Raw genomic sequence first — 17,016 nt, forward strand, 5'->3', positions numbered from 1 at the left:
GATATTTCATTAATTCAAGTGTCTCTGTATCCGGGTAGCAGCTCAGGGATGGTCGGCCTTCGTCCAGGAGTTCTTCTTGGCCGGCGATGTTGTCGGTTGTCGACAGGGTCGGTGATACCTTTTTGCAATGATGTGCGTGCCGCCAATTGCGCTTCCCCTCCACTCGAAGAGCTGTTTGGGTGGTGATCAGGACTTGCAGGGGGCCCGTCCACCGGGGCTCCAGACTCCTTGCACGCTGGAAATTACGCACTAGGACGAAATCTCCCGGTTGGATATCGTGTCCGGGGCCCCTGGAAGCATCGGGAATGGCTTGCAGCACCTGCTGATGGATAACAGACAATGTTTTAGTTAGGTTGTACAAATAGTCAGACATTAGGACGTCCGGGACGTCGTGAATGGATGTTGGTTTTGGTGCGGTCCAAAGGTTCATGGGCCGCCCGAAGACGACCTCGTAGGGGGTTAAGTGGTGTTTGGTGGGAGTGGAACGCATTGATAGCAATGCTAGTGGGAGAACGTCTGGCCATTTCAGTCCTGTGGTGGCAACTATTTTGGCTATTTTGAGCTTTAGTGTGGCATTATGTCGCTCAACCAAGCCTGCAGATTGGGGATGGAAGACCGCATGGAACTTTCGTTTTATACCCAACCCCTTTAAGATGAGTTGGATAACTTCGGCTACAAAGTGGGGGCCGTTGTCGCTCCACAAAATTCGACAAAGGCCGTAACGGGGGAAGAATTCTTTCAGCAATACCTTTGCGGTAGTCATAGCAGTGTTGTCGCGGGTCGGGTAAGCTTCTACCCACTTGCTGAAAGCACACACAACGACAAGTACGTACTTCAAGCTATGGCACCTTTCTAACTGGATGTAGTCCATCTGTAGGACCTCAAAGGGATGATTAGGAACCCCAAACCCTCCCCGGGGTACAGCAGTTCCTTTACCAGGGTTGTGTTGGCGGCATACCAGGCATTGTTGGACCAGACGTTTGGCTGAGTCTGGGATCTTGTCGTTGTGCCAGACCTTGGAGATGAGTTCGATCATGGGGGCAGACCCTATGTGCGCGGGGGAGTGTGTCATGGTTAGCATGGGAATCAGGAACGAGTCAGGTAGCAACCATTTGTTCGTGTCTTTAGTTCGCCAGCAACCGTCATCGTCCTTCAATCCCACCCGTGCCCATTCAGTCAATTCGCGTGGTGAGCTGGCTAATTGGATGTCCCTAATCGTTTCCCTAGCATCCTTCCATTTCTCAGTTTGTGACCTGGTCACGTACATGCGTGTTGTTGACCTATTCTCGGCTGTGGTTCGGGCAGTGATGTCAGCCAGAGCATTTCCCTGTCCTATAATGTCTGTCACCTTCTTGTGTGCCTGGCAGTTGATCACAGCTAGCCGTGTGGGGAGGAGGACTGCTTCGGTCAGAGCGGAGACTAGATCTCCATGTAGGATGGGTGTGCCATGGAAAGTCAGGAATCCCCTCTCCTTCCATAGGAGCCCAAAGTGGTGAACCACCCCAAAGGCATACTGGCTGTCGGTGTATATGTTTGTGGTTGTCCCTGCTGCTAGGATGCATGCTCGTGTGAGAGCAATCAGTTCAGCCGCCTGTGCGGATCGCTGTGTGATACGGGCTGTCTCGACAACTGTTCGAGCCGTGGTGACTGCATAGGCGGCTGAGGTGGTGCCGTCGGGGAGCTTGATGCATGAGCCATCTACCCACAGCTCTCCATCAGGATCTGGGAAGGCAGTATCTCGGAGGTCAACCCTACTCTTGGTCTGTTCGTCGGTGAGGGTCACACAGTCATGTATAGGGGACGCATTGGGGTCAGTGTCAGGGAGAGGTAGCAGAGTAGCTGGATTCAGAGTGGTGCATCGCTTCAATGTGATGTGGGGTGCAAGCAGAGTCAGTTCATAACCAGTCAGTCGTGCGCTAGTCAGGTGTTGAGTCTTGGTCTGGTTCAGGAGGGTGTCAACTGCGTGGGGTTACTAACACAGTGAGGGGGTTCGAGAGCACGATCCCCTCACTTTGCCGGATAGAGACAGCAGCGGCGGCTACTGCTCGAAGGCAGGCGGGCAAAGCTCTGGCTACAGGGTCAAGAGTAGCAGAGAAGTAGGCACAAGGGCGTTGTTTAGGACCTATGGACTGGGTTAGGACAGACAACGCACATCCCTCCCTTTCGTGGGTGTAGAGGGAGAAAGGTTTAGTGTAGTCTGGGGTTCCTAGGACTGGTGCTGAACAAAGGGCATTTCGCAATTCTTTGAAGGAGGACTGGTATTCGGGTGTCCAGGGGAGGGGGAAGGGGGCGTCTTTAGCTAGCAGGGAAAGCAGAGGCTTTACAATAAGGCTGAAGTTTGGCAACCACTGTCGACAGAAGGAGGTGAGGCCGACCAGGGACCGCACTTGCTTCTGAGTTTTGGGGACAGGGGTTTCTAGGATGGTCTGAATTCGGTCAGGTGTAAGTTTCCTCCCATCTTTGGATAGGAGGTGGCCTAGGTATGTTACATGGGGTTGGCAGAATTGTAACTTCTTCCTGGAGACCTTGTGACCGTTCTCCGCAAGGAAGTGGAGGAGGTGAATGGTGGCTGTGACTGCAAGTGGAGTGGTGTCGGCCGCCAAAAGAATGTCATCGACGTACTGTATTAACACCACTCCATCTGGTAGTTGGACTGCATCTATAAATGCTGGGGCTCTCAGTGTAGCCTTGGGGTGCCCTACAGAATCTGTATGAACGGGCTTTTAAGGTGAAGCCGAACAGGTAGCGGCTGTCTGGGTGGATGGGGATGGAAAAGAATGCGTTCTTGAGATCAATAACGGTAAAGGTGGTGGCAGTGGACGGAATCAGGGTGAGGATGGTGGTGATGTCCGAGACCACGGGGTACTGAGGTATGACTACTTTGTTAACCTCTCGCAAGTCAACAATGAAGCGGTATGCTTTGTCATCTCCCTCGCCTTGTTTCTTAACAATGGGCAGGATAGGGCTGTTGCAAACATTACTGACTACTTCTTGTACCACTCCTGCATCGACTAGGGACTGGATGATTTCTACCAAGGCCTTCTCGCCTTCGGGCGATATCCAATACTGTGGAAGTTTTGGGAGCATCGCGTCCGGTCGGACAGTTATGTGTACGGGGTCGATCACCATGCGTCCTACGTCTGAGTCTGTTTTTGCCCATAGGTGTGAGGGTAACGTGTCGAGTAGGGACAAGTCAGCATTGGTTATGGAGAACATACGTTGTGTGAGACAAGACCTGAACAGATCCGGGTTATCGTGCAGGATGACTCGCACTCCGTCTGGGGAACATCTGATGGTAGCTCGGAAATGTTTTAGCAAATCAAGTCCCATAATAGCATCGGGTGTGTTGGAGGAGAGCAGGAATGTCGTGTCAGTGGTGTTATCTTCTAAGTCAAAGGAGATTGGTGCTGACAAGGGGTTAGTGGAGGGCGTTCCATCGAAGCCTATTGAGGTTACGTGTGAGCCAGACAAGGGTGCCCTAGGAATCAGTCGTTTAGATAACGCACTACGTGTCGCCCCAGTATCTACCAGAAATGGAGACTTTGTGCCCAAGACCTTAGCAGTGACGTAAGGGCCTTGCTGGTCAACACGGAGTTCGACTGGATCCCTCCCTTGCCCCTGGCGGTCCTATGCAAAGTCAAGGGTGTTTTCGTAGTCGGACTGCTGGCACTGGTTCTGTCGGGGGCGATCAAAGGCGTTTGGTCTGCCTGGCCTATCGTTGGCGGTGTCGTTCGTGTACCCTCGTCCCTGTCCTCTACTTCTGGGGTCATATACTATGTCTCTGGTGTCTCTATTTTTGTTCATTTCCAGAAGGACCGGGCACTGGGATTTCCAGTGTCCGAACCCTCTACAGAACGCACATTGGTTCCCGTCTAAGTCTCTTCGTCCAGTGTAGGGTGCAGGTGTATGGTCTCTAGGGGGTAGCTTTCTAGGGGCGGTTGGTTGGTAATTTCCTTTAGGGGGCTCCCTTCCTATGGTCACCCCTTGCAACTGTGCTATCATTACCCTCTCCTTCAGTTCCTTTTTCTTTTTCTCGGACGCCCTATCGTTCTCATTCTTTTGATGTTCATAGTATTGGGCCATCTGGAGGATAGCAGCGGGTTTGGAGGCTGCCCAACTACTCTCACTGGTCTGTAGCTTCTGGGAGACTTCTTGTGACAGACCCTTCACATAATTCTGGACAAAGAGGTGATGTCCGGTTGCGGTGGTCATGTCCTGGCCACTATAATCGGAAAACACTGTCTCGAATCGAGAGAAGTATTCAGACACATCCTCCTGGGGTTTCTGGCGACAAGCCGTCACTATTGACCAGTCTACCTTTCTTTCTGGGATTAGAGTCTTCAATTTCTGTACGATCTTGTCTGGGAGTTCCAATGTGGCTTTTAGGGGTTTTTGTCCAGGTTCTCGCTGCTTATCTATGGTATCGAGTTGTACCCAGGTATATCCGAACGGCTCAGCGTGGTCGACTTTCCGGATTTGCTTCCACACATCAGCCGGCAGACATAACCCGAAGAACAAATCGATACCTGCTAAAGTCATTATGGTTGAACCTAAGGCCGTACCTAGTTCGGTGTAGAAGGCCGTCAGGTTCTTTCTTAAGTCGGGTAGGGTTTTTCTAAAGGTCAAGATGTCTTGTCGGTCCCATGGCTGGTAAACCCAGTTATATACAACCCTCCCCTTCGCATCTTGGTGGTTGATGTCGTCGTGTGTTCCCTGACCTCGTGGGGGGACCCAGTAGGGGGCGGCTTCTTTGATGGGCATCATGGTATCAGCCTTCCCTGCCTGGGGTTCAGTCGCTATGGGGGTCTCTGCTTTGGTTGTCTGTCTGTGTTCTCTAAGATGCCGGAAGACTTCGAGTGTACGAGTGAAGAGGTTCGTTACATCGCCCTCTCCTTCTTCCCCAATGTCTACCTTCCTATACAAGGTCGCTAAGCCTTCGGGACCTCTATCTTGGTACCTATCCTCATAGGCATTCAGGGTGTGATAACAAAGTCGTACGACAAAGTGTCGTCTGCGGTTGTCGGCATACGAGTTATACATGTCTGTTACATATTCCTCACTTTCTTTTCGTTCTACTAGTGTCCTTACTACCTTATCGATTCCGGCTTGTTCATCCTTTGTTAGTCGATTCATTCTGGCGGAATCTTTCTTTCTCATCTCAGGGTCATCTAACGTTATTGCTAACGTTGTGTTCAGTACAAGAGGCTCGGCCAGCGCGGAGGCCGTGAGGACCGAGGCCCTGGTACTGCTTTCACTTGCGTTTGGGGGTTGCGGGTGCTGTACTACAGGTTGGGAGGGAGCGTATGGAGGGGGCATGTAGATGATCGGGGGACCTAATAGCGATTCGTCATTTGCTCGTTGCTGGGAAGGTAACTCAGGGTAGAGCGTAGAGGAGGTCCTAACAGGGCACTGGCCTGATGTTTCAGACTCTTGTTTTAGTTTAGCTTCCTTTCTTTCCTTTATCTCTTCCTCTAACTTTCTAGCGGCAAGGTGAGCTGCCTTTCGTAATTCCCTTTCTGCTTTTACTTCTTCCCTCTTTTTCCGTTGTGTTGCTTCTTTGCGCCACATGCCGATACTGTCAAGCATAGTAGGCGTCGTTTTATTACTGCGTAGAGCTATTTCTAGTGCTTCAATTTTATGATCATCGAAGGATCCCATCAGTGGCCACTGACTTTCGGAGTCCTTCTTTGTATATTTACGCCATAGTTTGCTATAAGCTACAGCGACTAGTCCATATTTAGTAAACATGTCCTTATTAGGGGTGCCTTCCAGTGGAGCCGGATGGTTCATCTCTAATAAGCGGTCCGGGCAGAACCAACTACCAATCAGTGGGGAGAAGACAGGCATGACGGGTTACAACGGGGACAAAAGTCTGCACTACCTATCTTTTCACTGCTTGCAAAGACTAGACAGAATATCTCTATTCCACGTTATTTGTAAGCAGAGAATACCTCCAAAGAACCAATATCGAACAACCAGTGTTCGGACAATCAATCAATAAATGGTGAGAAAGAGATAGGCACGACGGGTTACAATGGGGGACAAAAGTCCGCGTTACCTACCCTTCACTATCTGCAAAGACTAGACAGAATATTTCTATTCTACGTTATTTGCAAACAGAGAATATCTCAAGAAGTACTATTCTTCAAAACAATCAATATTCGGTCAATCAATCAGTGGGGAGGAAAAATAGGCGCGACAGATTACAATGGGGGACAAAAGTCCGCGCTACCTACCCTTCACTATCTGCAAAGGAAGAGAGAGTATTTCTACTCTTCTCCGTTTGTAGGCAGCGAATACCTCAAAAGGAACAATCAATAAGTAATAATAGTATTTTCAATCAATTAGTCAATCATTTAGCAATTCGTCATATTTCACGACCTTACCCGGACCGCGTGGACAGTTTTCTCGTCTTCCGCCTCCAGCGCCCGATCGTCCTCTACTCTCCGTTATTGCTGCGGCACTCCTGATGGTTCCCAGTCAGGACCGTAGATCACTTGAGAGAGGTCTGCTCGGAACCAGTGAAGTTCGGATGATCGGCTGCCAGACGAGGGTCTAACAGGCAGGAGCTCTTCCCGATCGTTGCAGTCGTTCACTTTGTCGTCAGGACCTCTCCCACTGGATCCACGTGTCGCTGATGGGCCCCACGCTTGGGACGCCAATTGTGGAAAATGGTAGAGGCAGTTGCAGTCGATAACCTTTCAAGTATTGCCCGGCGGTAGTCGCCTCTTATACCATTCGAAAATTAACCAACAAAGAGGCAGGCGCCGGAGACTGGAAGGCAGGAAACAAAGTTTTATTCCGTCGGAGTGGAACACATCAGATCAGACAGCAAGGTATCGTCACGAGGTGCTCTAACTGCATCTCTGAGACCTCGTCTCTTATACACACGTTTATGACTTTATTGCAGGTTTATCATACATGGCACATTCTTGAGATCGCTTTGATACATGAAAGAACATCCTCAGAATCCCCGGGTCAGATCCGCTCCCACACATAGCTACAGTAGAAGTCCCCACCCCACCCACAGTAGGAGATGGCTATCACACAGCTGGACATTCCGCCAATTCCCGGGGGTGTGTGTCGGGTCTCAGGGGGTGGGAGGCCTTGATCTACTGTAATCCCTTTGATGTGGGGTGTTTCCCTTACAGTAGGGGCAATAAACTGCATCCGCAGGGCTAGGTGATGGCCTGGGATCGGTTCGGACAATCGGGCGCAGAGGAAGGGGGTTATCAAAGAGATGTATGACCATGTATGGGATGTCGGTCAGGCGTGGGATGTGGTTCCATGGCAGGGTCGCGCAGAAGGAGAGGGTTTATGGCCCATGTATGAGAGAGCGGGGGTGGCCGGCGCGCGGGGGGATGTTCGCAGCGCCAGGGGGATGCGCCGGCGATCGGCAATGAGCAGGGAGAGAGACCAGAGTGCCTAAAATGGCTCCCATGCGTTTTTCTGTGCGTCGCGCTGGGGAGAGACAAGATGGCGCAGATAATGTTCAGTTACGAGCTACATTTCCACACTTCCACCAGGGCTAACTTGTGGTTTGGATATTTGCGGCTAAAGCCCAGCCGCGGAAGAAGCCCGCCGCTGTAAGCGCGGACCCGGATGATGACACAACAGTGCCAACAGTGAAAACGGGAGGTTGGTTTCATCGGGTCAGTTGAATAAGGACTTCAGGCATTTGCAGCGTCACTTTTCACCGACCCACATGGGTTTTATTTATGCTGTTATTTTTGCTGCTGAACACAAGATGAACTCACTTGAGATTATAGCTCGAACACTACGAGAACCAGAAGGCTGTGCATCCGGCCACGCCCACTGAGGCAGGTTGCTTGAGGATAAGTGCGCGAGAAATCGTCTTGGTCAGCAGAATGCCATTGAGAAAGGGAAAGATTCCTGAAACCGGTCTGGCTGGCTGATCAACTGGTGATGGTTGCCCTGCGTTTCCTGTATGCAACTGCCCTTTAATAAATTGATGAAAAGCAACACCTACCTCGTGGCTTCTTCCACCAGGACTAACTTGTGGTTTGGATATTTGCGGCTAAAGCCCAGCCGCGGAAGAAGCCCGCCGCTGTAAGTGCGGACCCGGATGATGACACAACGGTGCCAACAGTGAAAACGGGAGGTTGGTTTCATCGGGTCAGTTGAATAAGGACTTCAGGCATTTGCAGCGTCACTTTTCACCGACCCACATGGGTTTTATTTATGCTGTTATTTTTGCTGCTGAACACAAGATGAACTCACTTGAGATTATAGCTCGAACACTACGAGAACCAGAAGGCTATGCATCCGGCCACACCCACTGAGGCAGGTTCCTTGAGGATAAGTGCGCGAGAAATCGTCTTGGTCAGCAGAATGCCATTGAGAAAGGGAAAGATTCCCGAAACCGGTCTGGCTGGCTGATCAACTGGTGATGGTTGCCCTGCGTTTCCTGTATGCAACTGCCCTTTAATAAATTGATGAAAAGCAACACCTACCTCGTGGCTTTTTCCACCAGGGCTAACTTGTGGTTTGGATATATATTACCTACTGGCGGTCGCCAGTAGGTAGTTATAGTTAGGACCCTGTTTCCATAGGAAAACCGCAACATTCTATTTGGAATAACTTTGGCGCCGGTCGACGAATCCTCGCGAAATTTTCAAAACTAATGGGGCGCTACGCTCCGCTCCTACCCTGAAAGTCTCGGGGGGATTCGTCAAGCGGGGGCTGAGAAAAAAGGGGGGTCCCAAACCGCGTTTTTCCCATGCATTTTTCCATAGGACCTTTAGACACAGCTACAGCCCGAACGGCTGAACAGAGTTACTTGAAATTTGGCAGAGAGGTAGTCTACAGGTCAAGGAAGTGCCTTTTGTAGGTCTGGTGTAAATCTGTTCAGTAGTTCCTGAGAAAATAGCATTTAAATCAATATATATATCTGTGGCAGCTTACGGTGCGCTTACCGTAAGCTTACCGTACGCGTACGGTGGCGTGCGCGAGCGCGATTCTGATTGGCTGTTAGATCTTAGTAAACATTCGAATCGGCCAAAACCAGGAAGCGGCGGCCGCCATTTTGTGTGTTTCACTCAGAAAAAAAAGAGTGAAAACAAGAAAAGGGGGCAAGGAGGAGAGTTACAGACCCCCTTACATTTGTGAGGGGGTCAAAGAAGGACAGAAAAGTACAAAGAAAACATTTATTGATTTTTTAAAAAATCACGGGGTACGCGTACGGTAAGCTTACGGTAAGCGTACGGAAGAAAAAAAAAATTAAAAAAGAAATGAAATGCAGATTTAAGAGTTTAGATATTAGGGGGCTCTAAAAAGAGCCGTTGTGTTTATGAAGTGATTTTTTAAGTGGTACCTACAAGTAAGTACCGATGCAGAGTCTAAGGTTCAAGAGGAAGACTCTGTTCCCTTCATCATTGAAGTGCACACCATCTCCTCTATAAATGTCTTGCATGTCATAACGCAAGTTGTTGTGGTAAATGGCACCCATACCATAGTCACGGAGGAAAGCAGAAACAGATTTGTTGACGTGCTTTCTTGCTTTGTCAATTTGCGGACAGAAATGATTGGACCAGTTCCATTTTTGCCTTTGGCATATGTTGGAAAACACAAAGGCAGTTTTAGGGAAAAGTGAAAACAGTTGTGCAAAGGTGTCCTTCATAAGCATTTCCAGACCTACCCCAGTCAAAGTGCCTAGGTCATTGCCACCACAGTGCACTATTATGAGGTCAGGGTGTTGGATTTGCATGAAGGATTTCACCAATGGCATCAATTGGTGCCACTTTAACCCTCTCTGACCAATCCATTTAATGTCTACATTTGGCAAAGCAAGGTCTCTCACCATACCTGTTTTCTCTGCAAACTTTTCACTCCAGAAGACATAGCTGTGCCCTACAATCTACACTGTGAACATCTTCAAAGGAGAACTGGATGCACTCAGGAGGTGTCTTTCAGTAGAATGGCAATTTGAAAAGAAAGACAGTTTGGAAATGGAGGAATACATATTTTTATCAAAACAAAAAGAACTGATCGGCTGTTTCATACCATTCTAGAATAAAAACTAGGCTGTATGTGTAAATTAATAGAAGCATGTTTTGTATTGGTACAAAAAAATGTGTTACCAAAGAACAGTACTATGGATTTGCTGTTAGGTTTGAAAAGTCAAGCACTCTTGCTCTGTGGAATTGAAACATTGTGTGGCGAACTTCTGACCTAACTCCACACAGCAGTGTTCCATGAGCTGTTGCTATGGTAGCAGGCAGAAGTCAAGTTGGGGGAAGGGTACTAGGCAGAAGTCAAGTTGGGGGCAGGGTACTTTTGGAAAAGGGTTGGTTTTCAACCAATAGAAATGTGTGATTACATTTGAAAAAAAGGGGGAAGCACTGAGATTTGAAACTTACATGTATATGTGTGGAAAAATAGAGGGAAAGTTTGCCATTATCTGGTTCTGCTGAGAGGAGAGAGGTGTAGAGAACAGAGATCCTGGCTCTGATAATCTGCTGTTTGAGTGCCACATTTCTTTCACAACTAACTAATTTTAAAGGTGAGTTTAGAGTTTGAGAGGGGATGTATATGGTAAATTAAGAAATGAATAATAGAATTGGAATTCCTTTTGTAGAAGTTGTGTTTATTATTTTCTGTTTTGGGAGAAATTTAAATGTGAGGAACATGTAAAATAATATGGACTATTTTTTCATGATAAATTAAGGTGTACTGGTAAAAATAAGGAATACTTTAAGGGTTTGAGGTTGCAGTCAGTAATGCAAATACATTCAGCATCACTAAGGCTGGTTGCCCTTGCTGGAGTGAAGGCAGTCACCGAGGATACACATGGTGGTGGTCTGAAAAAGCAGTCTCGACATGGGCTTTTTAAAAAAAATCTGAAAAGTGGTTTCATAATGTGTCAGTCTGTAAAAGTGATTTTCACTTGCCAAAAAAAAAGAGCAGTAAGTGTGCATTCAAATTGGCAAAGAAATTTCGTTTTGTGACTAATGTGAAAACATGACTCTGTGTGCAAATAGGAATTACAGGCAGAGATTTATTGCGTTTTGCTCTGGTGATTTCACAGTTGCATTAGTAGGAAAAAGGGGGAGCGATTTTTTGGGGGAAGAAGCAGACTCTTAGCACACACCCAGCTCCTTTCCATGTATAATCATGCACAGTATTTAGAAGCGAGTGGGGTTTTGAGGTTTCAGTCAGTAATGCAAATACATTCAGCATCACTAAGGCTGGTTGCCCTTGCTGGAGTGTAGGCAGTCACCGAGGATACACATGGTGGTGGTCTGAAAAAGCAGTTTGGACATGGGCTTTTTAAAAAAATCTAAAAAGTGGATTCATAATGTGTCAGTCTGTAAAAGTGATTTTCACTTGCCAAAAAAAAAGAGCAGTAAGTGTGCATTTAAATTGGCAAAGAAATTTCGTTTTGTGACTAATGTGAAAACATGACTCTGTGTGCAAATAGGAATTACAGGCAGAGATTTATTGCGTTTTGCTCTGGTGATTTCACAGTTGCATTAGTAGGAAAAAGGGGGAGCGATTTTTTGGGGGAAGAAGCAGACTCTTAGCACACACCCAGCTCCTTTCCATGTATAATCATGCACAGTTTTAAGAAGCGAGTGGGGTTTTGAGGTTTCAGTCTGTAATGCAAATACATTCAGCATCACTAAGGCTGGTTGCCCTTGCTGGAGTGTAGGCAGTCACCGAGGATACACATGGTGGTGGTCTGAAAAAGCAGTCTGGACATGTGCAATTAAAAAAATCTAAAAAGTGGATTCATAATGTGTCAGTCTGTAAAAGTGATTTTCACTTGCCAAAAAAAAAGAGCAGTAAGTGTGCATTTAAATTGGCAAAGAAATTTCGTTTTGGGACTAATGTGAAAACATGACTCTGTGTGCAAATAGGAATTACAGGCAGAGATTTATTGCGTTTTGCTCTGGTGATTTCACAGTTGCATTAGTAGGAAAAAGGGGGAGCGATTGTTTGGGGGAAGAAGCAGACTCTTAGCACACACCCAGCTCCTTTCCATGTATAATCATGCACAGTATTTACAAGCGAGTGGGGTTTTGAGGTTTCAGTCTGTAATGCAAATACATTCAGCATCACTAAGGCTGGTTGCCCTTGCTGGAGTGTAGGCAGTCACCGAGGATACACATGGTGGTGGTCTGAAAAAGCAGTCTGGACATGTGCAATTTAAAAAATCTAAAAAGTGGATTCATAATGTGTCAGTCTGTAAAAGTGATTTTCACTTGCCAAAAAAAAAGAGCAGTAAGTGTGCATTTAAATTGGCAAAGAAATTTCGTTTTGGGACTAATGTGAAAACATGACTCTGTGTGCAAATAGGAATTACAGGCAGAGATTTATTGCGTTTTGCTCTGGTGATTTCACAGTTGCATTAGTAGGAAAAAGGGGGAGCGATTTTTTGGGGGAAGAAGCAGACTCTTAGCACACACCCAGCTGCTTGCCATGTGGAATCATGCACAGTATTTAGAAGCGAGTGGGGTTTTGAGGTTTCAGTCTGTAATGCAAATACATTCAGCATCACTAAGGTTGGTTGCCCTTGCTGGAGTGTAGGCAGTCACCGAGGACACACATGGTGGTGGTCTGAAAAAGCAGTCTGGACATGGGCTTTTTCAAAAAAATCTGAAAAGTGGATTCATAATGTGTCAGTCTGTAAAAGTGATTTTCACTTGCCAAAAAAAAAGAGCAGTAAGTGTGCATTCAAATTGGCAAAGAAATTTCGTTTTGTGACGAATGTGAAAACATGACTCTGTGTGCAAATAGGAATTACAGGCAGAGATTTATTGCGTTTTGCTCTGGTGATTTCACAGTTGCATTAGTAGGAAAAAGGGGGAACGATTTTTTGGGGGAAGAAGCAGACTCTTAGCACACACCCAGCTCCTTTCCATGTATAATCATGCACAGTATTTACAAGCGAGTGGGGTTTTCAGGTTTCAGTCTGTAATGCAAATACATTCAGCATCACTAAGGCTGGTTGCCCTTGCTGGAGTGTAGGCAGTCACCGAGGATACACATGGTGGTGGTCTGAAAAAGCAGTCTGGACATGGGCTTTTTTTAAAAAATCTGAAAAGTGGTTTCATAATGTGTCAGTCTGTAAAAGTGATTTTCACTTGCCAAAAAAAAAGAGCAGTAAGTGTGCATTCAAATTGGCAAAGAAATTTCGTTTTGGTACTAATGTGAAAACATGACTCTGTGTGGAAATAGGAATTACAGGCAGAGATTTATTGCGTTTTGCTCTGGTGATTTCACAGTTGCATTAGTAGGAAAAAGGGGGAGCGATTTTTTGGGGGAAGAAGCAGACTCTTAGCACACACCCAGCTCCTTTCCATGTATAATCATGCACAGTATTTACAAGCGAGTGGGGTTTTGAGGTTTCAGTCTGTAATGCAAATACATTCAGCATCACTAAGGCTGGTTGCCCTTGCTGGAGTGTAGGCAGTCACCGAGGATACACATGGTGGTGGTCTGAAAAAGCAGTCTGGACATGGGCTTTTTAAAAAAACTGAAAAGTGGTTTCATAATGTGTCAGTCTGTAAAAGTGATTTTAACTTGCCAAAAAAAAAGAGCAGTAAGTGTGCATTCAAATTGGCAAAGAAATTACGTTTTGTGACTATTGTGAAAAGAAATGTAGTAATATATTTAAATAAAATAAAGGAATTTTTTTTTAGTTTTTTTCAGGTATTGCTGAAGAGCAGTGGACAAAATTTAAGATGCCTACAAAATCCAGAGTTCAAAAAACGCACAAAAAAAACCTATATTTGAAGACAACTAGAGGACCAAAGTTAGTAGAAGATGCTCATGTTGGGAAAAAGAAAAAATCTTCTGGTAAGCAAAAAAAACAATTTCTAAAAAATATATTCAAAAGAATGAAAAATGTACAAAATGTCTGTACTCGAAAGGATGTTTTAAAAAAAAAAGGAGAGGAAAAAATTGACAATTTAGTTAATGCAAATATACCTTCAGCAACTGAAAAGATTTATATAAATAGAAAAACAGCGTTTAAAGAGATACGTAGAAAAATGTTTCAGGGAAGAGTTATGTCCAATTTGATGAAGGATGTGAAGAAATATAAGAAAAAGACAAAGTTTTATAAAAGAAAAAAAGAAATAGAAGCCATTGCAGCAAAGGCATTAGAATTAAAAAGGAAACTATTCATTTTAATTTTGAATAGGATGCGTACATTAGACAAAATGGTTAATGTACTGAAATCACATAGCAAAAGGAAAAGAGTAGTGAACAGAACAAACTTTTGTAAAGTGTTTTTAGGAAAGTGGATGCATAGTTCAAGTAGTGAACCTTTTTTTAATGAAGAGAGCTATTTTCAAAGTAATAGTTTGCTGCATGCAGTTGACACCAGAGGTCGTTCTTACGAAGTAAAAAATGGTTGCATAATGGAGAAGGAGATAATGGTTCCAAGAGATGAGGTACAAGTGATGGCAGATGAGGCTATGGGGAGACGTCCTAAAGCCCCAGTGTACACTTGGAATTGTAGTAGTATTTGCACTGTGCGTCAGGAATCTATTGACAAATTTCGAGAGTTTCTAAGAGAATATAGTAAAAAAAGTATAAAACAGAAGATTAAGGTGCTTCAAAGTCTGGATCCATGCAGAGTGAGAGAGAATACTGGTTTGCAGGGTCATTCTCTGGCTTGTCTATCTAGAAAAGTGTGCAATAGTGTTTTCCATCATTTTAGGATGCTGGCTGTTCATCATACTGAAATGAGAAAGTTTGTGAGACGGTTGTATTTTGCCAGCAATAAAGTTAAATGAATTGAATAGGGCTCTGTTCCGAGGAACGGTATCAGATGTAGAGAAGGTTGTTGATGAAATTCAGTTTTGTTACTTTGGTCCTGAACAAAACAGTGCAGAGAAGGACACAGTAAATGAGGAAGAAGTGGAAGAGAATGTAGAACCCTCTGTAAGTAACACATTTAATGATCACATAACAAAATTTGCAATAGTCTCTAATGAAAGACCAAATTTTACTTGTATTTGTTGCCGCAGAACTCATTATAGAAAACAAACTAGGAATGTTGATCTCTACAGAAAGAGTGAAAATGAAGATAATTATAAGTGGAAGGATTTTGCCACATATATATTTCTAGAAAATTGTTTTGATTTAGGTGAAGATCAGCGTATTTGTAAATACTGTTACAACAAGTTAGAGGAAAATAGAATGCCGACCAGAGCTGTACATAATAATTTAGAATTGGATGCTATTCCTGCTGAACTTTCTGAATTAAATACATATGAGTCTATACTCATTCAATGTGTTCATCCGTTCCAGACCATAGTACGTATGGAGCCCAAAACTGGTAAATTACCTCCTTCTGATTTACTGAGAGGTTTAAAAGGAAGAGTGGTGTATTTGCCCTTGGATTTGAAAAAAAATATGGAAACTATTGATGCGGATACTTTGGAAACTGAACCATTAGTTATTCTGGTTAATGGTGTACCTACAAAGAATAAGAAGATTTGGCAGGAGCTGGTAGATGTGCGGAAAGTACAAAGAGCAAATTTGTATTTGAAAAGGAATAACAAATGGTATGAATCAATTTATATAGAAGAAGAAGAAGAAGAAGATTTACAAGAAGACACAGAAACACCAACTGGACAAATAGAAAAAGTGGACAAGTCAAAGGAAGAAGAAATTTATGAACATTTTAGCATACATCCTCTTCATTCAAAAGAAGTTATGGGAGATAATATTGATCTCTTTCAGATGAAGAAAGCAAAAGGAACTCCCGTGAGTGTATGGGAGGAGAGCTTGGAAGCTCGATGTTTTCCCCAGCTGTTTCCTAAAGGAAAAGGAGGACGATACGATGAACGTCCAGAACAGATTCCAGCTTCTGAGTATCGGACTACAAGACTATATGCTGAAGATCCCAGATTTCGACAAAGTATTCCTTATTTGTTCCATCTTTTATTTGAAAGCGACTTGTCTGCACTGTCTTATGCAGTAAATCACATTTTAAAAAGTGGAGTACATTTACAAAATGTGTCTGCTAAGGATTTTATGGAGAAAGTGCAGCACCGAGATGATCATTTGGAAACACAACTGATCAATCTGATGGCTTGTCAGCGTGGGACAAATGAATATTGGTACCGACGCCATGATGAATTAAAATGCATGTTACGGAATTTAGGAACACCAACATGGTTCGTTACCCTAAGCTGTGCGGAGTACGCTTGGGATGATTTACTGGATTTTCTACGAGAGGCAAATTCAAACATTAAAAACATCGAATACAAGACAGCAGGAGAACTGTGCTCATTGGATCCGGTTAATGTTTGCAGATATTTCAATCATAGATTTGAGACTATGATGTCCTTCATCTGCAATAAAAAAAATCCACCTCTTGGAGAAGTAGTAGATTTCTTTTGGAGAAAAGAGTACCAGGCAAGAGGTGCTCCTCATATTCATATGCTGTTGTGGATCAAGGATGCCCCAAAGTTTGGAACAGATACTGATGAAGCAGTGTTATCTTTCATTGAAGAATATGCAACATGTGCTATACCAAAAAGCACAGAAGAGAAAAAGTTAAAGGAGCAAGTTTTACGTTTCCAAAGTCATCGGTGTGGAAAATACTGTCGACGGAAATACAAGAGCAAAGATAAATACTACACTAAATGTCGATTTGGATTTCCTAGACCTGTTCTTTCAAATGGAAGAGTCAACAGTTTTATGTCAGCTGTGAGACACACTATCACAAGAAAATCACCTAAGAATACCTACAACCTAAAAAGAAAAGAAGAATCAAAAAATATAAATGACTACAACCCAGTCATTTTATCCATGTGGAACGCTAACATGGATATACAGTATGTAGCTGACAATTCCATTGCTGTTGCTCGATATGTAACGTCTTACATTACGAAATCAGAAAAAACAGAATTGAAGGAAATGTGGGAAGAGATTTCTCACGAGAAGACTGTCAGTAAGAAGCTGTACAGTTTCAGTTTGAAGATGTTATCGCATCGAGAAATTGGATCCTACGAATGTTCAGATAGGTTATCTTCT

Source organism: Triturus cristatus, chromosome 8, assembly GCF_964204655.1.
Source record: "Triturus cristatus chromosome 8, aTriCri1.1, whole genome shotgun sequence".
NCBI classification, from domain to species: domain Eukaryota; kingdom Metazoa; phylum Chordata; class Amphibia; order Caudata; family Salamandridae; genus Triturus; species Triturus cristatus.